At 49.4% G+C, this 7,846-nt stretch overlaps 1 protein-coding gene across 1 annotated transcript in view; it reads left to right on the top strand.

The window, feature by feature from the left end:
* Window positions 1-6,901, top strand: part of LOC105559457 (homeobox protein araucan-like) — a 65,162-nt gene extending 58,261 nt beyond the window's left edge. Inside the window, exon 8 of the mRNA XM_012007745.1 lies at window positions 5,660-6,901. The gene's annotated coding sequence lies outside the window, so the exon portion shown is untranslated. The remainder of the gene's footprint in view (window positions 1-5,659) is intronic.
* Window positions 6,902-7,846: the final 945 nt, after the last annotated feature.

A 7,846-nucleotide genomic window follows, 5' to 3' on the forward strand; every position in this document is an offset into this window, starting at 1 on the left:
TGCGTGTGTATGTACCGAACGCGCCGGTGCGTTCGCAGGTCGGACGCGCTTATAATGCTGCCCTCTCCTCTTTCGGCCCTCTCGGACCAACACCCGCTCCAGTCCGGACCATCCTCGATCTCTGCCTCCTCCCTTTTTCGCCTTTCCTGCCGCACACAAACAGACGGGTACACGAAGGAGAGGAAGAGGGAGGAGAGGGAGAAAAAGAGTGCGCGTATGTGTGCGAGTCGCTCAGGTCGCGCGAGGCAGTGCCTTTTGTAGCACCTACCACGAGGCCGACCTCCTCCTTCGTTCTTCCGATCGTGGCCGAAAAGAGGCGATCAGAGAGAGAGAGAGAGAGAGAGAGGAGCAGGGACCAGCCGAGGAGACAGCCTCCGTGCAGAAATAAGTCCTCTCGCGATGCCTGTGCCCTATAATTGCCAATTAGCGCGAGGATGTTTAATCGCCATTAGGACGATGGTAACCGGCCGATCGAGGATCGGCCGGGCCCTTCCTCCTTGGGTGGACCCGCTTCTAACTTTGGTTGCCTTTTAGCTAGCGATATTTACACGATCTCACTGCATCTGCATAAAATTCGCGACCACCGTGCACCCGTGATCCGCCTCGGAGGTGCGAGAGGATAGGCGATCCTTTTAACGGCTTCGAGATTCCGGACGGAGGATCAGGTGTCCCCTTAATAAATCCTCGAACACGTCGTCGCGGTTTCCCGGGTGTCCCCGCTTCTCTCTCGCTCTCTCTCTTCCTTTCCCTTTCTTTTTCTCTCGATAGATAGGCCTACGGTTGCCGGTGCCTCTTTGAGAAACACGCGCGTTTCTGGAATTCCCGTACGACCTTTGGTAGTTTCATCGGAGGCGACACACTCGTCGTAGTATGCCACGTTCTTCTTTGTCCTCGACCTCCATTTTGCGAGACGCGACACTCGCTCCGAGCGTTTGTCGCGCGTACGGCCGTCCAGTGCGGACCGTGAGATCCTCGGGGCCGACGCGAAGACGGTAGCAAAAATAGATTTACGTTACCAGATGCGCGCAGTACGACGACTCGGTCGCTACCTGGGTAATCGGGGATAGATCGCCGGGGGCACACGCACCTTTTCGACCCTGACGTGGCGAGGCGTCGCTATCATTCACGTGATTTCGTGACTCGAACCGCTCTCGGCCTGCCGACGCGGATGCAAATGTTATTGATTGGGAATAAAAACGCAGACCGCGGTCGCATGGCGCGCTCCTACGTGCCTCCCTACCCCACCCTGAATATAAATCGACACGTTAATTCTAAAACCGGACAGATACAGCGAGAGAGATCCTATCTCGGCTTATTAAAAAAAATGACGCTCAACATTGCCGCTCGCTCCGGTACGATGATCGTACTCGTACGCGCGCAAGAGATCCTGCGAACGAGACGGCTCGTTATCCTTACGCCCTTACGCATTACCGCGTAAAGACTCCGTGCCTCGTGTAGGAACCCCAACGGGATTATTAATAAAGTTATAAAATAAACAGACTCTCCCGCTTATCTCGGATACGTTATAATTAAATCATTATGGAGGCGCATACAGGCCGCTGAAATTTCCGAGGGAATAACTCGTGTCGATACGCGAGCGGAATGTTAAGCTATTTCATAAAAATGCGTAACGTAAGGCGAGCTATCAGCGTGAGTTATTATTAAAATTCCCCGTAACCGGTGCTTTCATTGAATTAATGATTGTTTGATGTTTATAATTTCATGCGCCTGGGCTGTCTTCTACATTATGCAAGCTACCGCGACCGGCCACACGAGACCAGCGCAATAATTACACGATGGCGCATTGCTATTAGCGGAGCGTTCGCTGTCCCGCGATATCCGGTAACGGACAATTCGAGCAATGAAATTCGCGTTATCGCGCTCGCCTGCGCGACGTTCAATTTTCGTCGCTCCCTCCTCGGGGTATCGTTCTAAGCGCCGCGCGCGCCCGCGCCCGTGCGCGCGCGGTATCGCGGGTGTCGATCGACACGGGATCTCCGGCGCTATCTTTCCCGAGACCGCGGCTAAATTACGACGTCACGTTCAATGGTCCTTTCGACCGCTTTCGTAATCGGCGATCCTGAGCCGCGATTGTATAAATAAATTATAATACCGTCGCGCTATAATGCAAATGGATGCGCGCGAAAGGAAATTTGCTGTCGTAAGACACTTTAATCCGCTGTATCAATGATCGTTCAAACGCCAATTTATCGCGGATTCCGCAAAGGCGCAGCTCCGCGGTTCATTCGCTACGCCGTGTTTATAAATTTCAGATGAATAGCTCGAAATGTTTAGCCTGTATATAGGTACTATTTAAACGCTTATTAAATAGGTACTATTTAAGTACCCCGGTTTTACCGTGAAATAAGACGTTTCGCAACTTTCGGTCCGTTGGAAATGACGGGGAATGAATAAATAGCTTTTCTATGGAGCGTCAATCATGGCGAAGTCAATGGATATAAGTAGCTTTGCGTTTTGCAAAAAGAAAAGGCACTTCGATCGCAGGCACCGGCTTACCTCAAATTAATGACACGTGAATGGAAACTCTATTATCTCTCTCTCTCTCGCCCGCGGGTTGCAGTTCCTGCGAGAGAAACCGCCGTCTTATCTCAACGTCGATTCGACACACCGGGGCGAAATAATCTCTTTCGGTACGTCGCCGGTCGCGTATCCTCAATTTCGTATATGCAATCGCGCACTTTTTCTCTCCTCTTCCGCTTTATCAAATTCAAGCCGAGAAGGTCACCCGACGTTGATAGCGATAAAGCGTCGAGAGACGCTTTTATCGCCCACATAGATCGCTCGAAGTTTCGTAACACAATGGAAATGGAAGCGGAGGGGGGAGGGGGATGTGCGAGGCGCGGTCGCGGAGCGCATAAATGATAATCGCGAATGTTTATATATATAGAGAGAAAGGGGTGAGAGACAGAGAGAGAGAGAGAGAGAGACAGCGGTGCCTCGTCGGTGGTAACCGGCATGCATGTAACATCCAGATGTCATTGCGGAAACTTTCGAAACGACTTGCCGCATAATCGCGCAACATTTGTCATCCGGGCCGACGCGCGCGTCATTTCGCTCGCGAGTCGGCGCGGCGCGGCGCGACGAGGCGGACGAAGAGGACGAAGCGGACGAGAACGTGATGCGCGCGACAGGAACGGACAGGGAGGAACGAGGACGGGAGGAAAAGGGGACACGACAGACAGGATAGACGGGCCCGTATAGCCGTTTTGAAATATTCGCCGGGCGGCGTCGCCGCGGCGGTGCCGGGGGCGTCAGTTCCGAAACGTCGGCCAAAATGGATATTGGCGTCCCGTTTATAATCGTGCACCACGGAAATTTCCCCGGCGGCGCTCCGCCGCCGCGTATCATCGCGTGTCGCCGTGTCCGCATAATTGTTCGGCGAAACACGATTAATTCGTACGTGTCGCCGTATCGCCGTGAGCACCGATCAACGTCGCTCGGGAAACGTGACCCTCTTATTGTTGCTGCCGAATCGATTATAGGAGAGAGTCCCGTAATATTTCTCCATCTGTCTCGCTCTAAAATCGTAATTCGAACGAGGGGAAAACACGTTTCTATTCTTAGCGTTTAGCATTTGTACGTATAAATTTCGTGATTCTACAGTTTCAAAAACCTTAGAGACTCTCTTCGTCGAAACGGGGAGGGTAACTTTGAAAACTTTAAAGCAACGCGTTCACCAGGCAGGCGACGATACAAATGCCCTTTTCGTGAAAACTTTCACCAGTACGTGTGTATGTGTACTCATGTACATATAAAGAATGACTAGATTCGAAATATTATCTATATTTATATTATATTTAATCGTTTGATAAAATCGTGACTAATATTTCTCAATGTTTACAATGACCGTACAATGTACGATAAAAGCTTTGTGCCGGTACCATATATCGGACTTGTGAACCGAGAAAGAGATGCGGCAATATAGGCTTCGTGATTCTACAGTTTCAAAAATCTTAGAAACTCTCTTGATCGGAACGGGGAGTGGCTTTGACGTGAGGCAACGCGGTCACAAGGCAGGCGATGATAAAAATGTCTTTTTCGAGTAATGTAAATTTTAACAGATAAATCTTGCTACTAAATGTAAGATTAAAAAATAAGTACACATTGTGTTGTTTTAACATTTCTTTTAAAGTATTCTAATAATTTTACATCTGAGGTCAATTAACGTAAGAGCAATATGCTAAATTAACACATGAATGTGTTAAACGTTTAACAGAAAAATGTTAACCGGCATTTTCTTCAACAAGAAAAGACAAATTTTCCAACTGCGTATGTGCGCTCACGTACATATAAAGGATGATTAGTTTGGAAATATTATATTTATATTATGTTTAATCGTTTGATGAAATCGTGACTAATATTTCTCAATTTTTATAATGGCCGTACAATGTACGATAAAAGCTGCGTGTCGGCCGCAGCAATTGTGCCGGTACATATATCGGACTTGTGCACCGAGAAAGAGATGCAGCAATCGTGTATTGATTCGCTCGTGTATTGGTCCATCAACATACCTATGTATAAGGTTCCGCTAACGACCGATTGCAATCTCTACGAGCAATTTTTGATAGACGCCAATTTCAGCCGGTTTGGAAAGGAAAAATCGCCGGTCAGCAATATCGTTAGCATAACTGCATAAATCGTCGCGATTAAGCAAAAGTTTCACGCCGAGAAATTACGCTCTAATGTCCCGGAGGGTTGAGATTTACGAGGCATCGCCGTTATCAAAGTCCTCGTTGCGTAACTCGCGTGTCGTCCCAAATGCGCCACGCGAAAATAGTCAACAATTGCGGCGAGAACAGTTACGGGCGTATAAACGTCCGTTTAGCGCCGAACGTTATCGGGCGGTAATGGTCGGGTGAGCAGCGTGTTTTGCATAACGATCGCATTTTATCTCGCGGCACGTGTGGTTTGTCGTTTATTAACACTGACAATCGCTGTATCGCGGGGCGAACGATTATCCGTTGGAGTCGCAAAGAATGGCCTTACGATACATAATGAGCGGGTCTCCTTCCCGCTCCTCTCGCGCGCGGAATCTACATCTTCAACGTGCCGATCGCGCGGCGGCGGAACGGGGCACCGTCCACCGGCGTGAGATACGGTAATCGAGTATCGATAGGCGCGAACGAGTGCGCGTACGCAACGTCGGTCCCACCGCCGCGGACGTAAGCGCTCTAGTAATAGTTCGTTTACGAGTTTACAAAGGCATCGACAGTTTCATGGATATCGCGGCTATTTAAACCAATTGCCTCTGCTCGTCTAACGGTTTGTAACCATTACCGTGCGGCTTATCAACGACAGTATTAGGGCTTGGTGGAAGCTTTTAAAAAATAATTGCGCCGTAATTACGCGTTCGATAATCCTGTAACTTTGTATTAGTAACTTTGTACTGGCATTTGTTTCGTAACTCGAATGAGATACGGGAACGACAAGTCCCAGCAACGTGCGCATCCTACACCGCTTAAACGCGTCGAGTATGACGAGCACTCGAACCCGAATTCATCCCAAAACTATGAATACGTACACTGTACATTCTGTACAGAGTACATCGGGCAGGAACCTTCTTCCTGCTACGTGAAAGAGGAGAAAAGAGGGGACACGGCGGCGCCGATCTAAGACCATTTCTATTTCTCTGTTGCAGAATAAAGCGGCGCCGTTGAAGGAGAGGTCCTGCGAGGAAGTCCTGCGGCCGGAATGTAAATACGCGCTCCTGAGTGGTCTCGGGATTTATTAGCGTTATCTCGACTTCGCGTCAGGGGCGGAGAGCGAAAGAAGTGCGAGGCGTAAGAAGCGGATAGAGAGAGAGTGAGAGAGAGGGGGGGGGGGCAGCCAGGCGAGCAGGAAGGATGAAAGAAAGGGAAGGAGAGGAAAAGGTGGCCGTCTCTCCGAGATACATAAATCGTTCCCCGACCTCTGGGAGGCGCGACTTGGAAAAGACGTATGAGGGGGTGGAAGAGCGCCTGTGCGAAGCGGGAGTGCGCGAGAGAGGAGGCGGCTTAGAGGAGATTTAGGAATTAGGAGAATTACGTCAAAGTGCCTGCTTACGCACGGCTACGTACGGCGAAGCGACACCGGGGGCCGGGTAAGAAGAAAGTATGGGGGCCGAGCGCACGGCGGGATTTATGTCCGACGCGCTCTTCTCGGCGCGCTGCGAGCACGACGCTGCGAGCCGCCCGTATTTTCGATTTCGGTACCATCGACCGCCGGTTGACGGCTGGAAGACGGGCTTAACCCGCCCGGCGCTAACCCGTCGTCGAGAGGCGGGCTCGAGAGCGAGAGGGAGGTTTTCCAAGTTACCCAGATCGAGTGGCCGAACTCTCCGCGATCGTCTTCGGATGACGGTCGGATGTACCGCCGGTGTACATCGTCCTCACACGTACACTCACACACGCATCCCGCACACGTAACTGTGAGCCCTTTTCCTTTTTAGTCAATGTTTCATTGCCGATCGCGTTTCGGCGACGTCTCGGGATTCCCGGAGCCTGGGCACTGCGCGTAGAGAGTCATCGATTTTGTAAATAGGGGACGTGCGAAATCAACTTCGGGAATTCGCGTTGACGGTCTCGCACCGAGGATCGTAACACGTGTATACATGTACAATACTTCCGATCGAAGGGTGAATCGTTTGGGATTCCAAGTGTCCCGCGAATTGTCGGACGAACGATACGCCTCTTCTGAGATCGCGATGATACCAATCGCGAAATAACACACGGGCAACGTGCAAGGTAGCACCACCTCTTCGTTACGAAGTAACGGGGGGTTTTTAACGGTCATCGCTCGAAATCGGTCATTTAACCCGGAGAGAAAGAGAGTTTCGAGCGAACATAATACTTCGACCAAGTCGCGCGCGGCACGAATATCAAGAGAGGACAAAAAAAGAAGAGAAAGAGAGAGTGAAGAAAAAAGCATCCATCTACCTGTTGTAGGTTTAAGATGAAAATAGGGGAAAGACAGATCGCGTAGCGCATTACAAAGCTACTATCGTTAAACTTACCACTAACTCCTTTAATTATCCGAATGAAATATTAACGTATACCCGAATACCCGCATATAGAGATGGAATGATAAATAATACACCTACGCATTACACATACACACACACGGTGACACGCAAGTAACTCTAGGCCGTAGATCTTAAGGCTGTACCTACTACATCACGAAATTTTATCGGGGTGATGCGTCTTAAGGATTTTGCAGAGAAAAGGAGAAAGGATCCTCGCCGCAGAGTATACATCGCTGTATTATAAGTATAAATAAATATATATGGGTGGAGTTGGGGCGCGAGGCTTATACGCGTCTAACACCAACAGCGACGTGGGAGAGATACGATGAGAAATTGAATAATAATCGTTAAGGATCAAATTCGTCCCTTTTCGCGCGTCAGCCGTGCACTCGCGCATCTCAGGTGAAGCCGGGACAGCCGAGATATAAATTCCATATGTATCTTTTTTTCCCCCCTAGTACGTGTTACACTTGATTGTTGCCTAATGCTGTATTTTGTTGTATTTTTTGCAATTATCCATTTCCTTTATAAACAATTTTAAGTTTGTTGATAGATCATTGCGTTGATCAGCGTTGTACTGTACGGCGTTAAGGGAAAGTATATTATGGTTTTACTCACAATTTTTACGCGAGGACATCGCGAATGTGCAAGGCATGGGGGGGTGTAAATGCGGCGTGCACGGTGCTTGAAACAAAAAATTGTTGATATTTTTTTATATTATATGTATATCGCGCTGATCGTCCCACTTTTCGTGAAACCGGTTACGTTGGTGGTGAGAAACCAAGGGACGCGCGGTACAGTATCTTGCGCAAAGCGCGAGCAACT

Source organism: Vollenhovia emeryi, unplaced genomic scaffold, assembly GCF_000949405.1.
Source record: "Vollenhovia emeryi isolate VEMERY1.0 unplaced genomic scaffold, V.emery_V1.0 DF939270.1, whole genome shotgun sequence".
Classification (NCBI taxonomy): Eukaryota; Metazoa; Arthropoda; class Insecta; order Hymenoptera; family Formicidae; genus Vollenhovia; species Vollenhovia emeryi.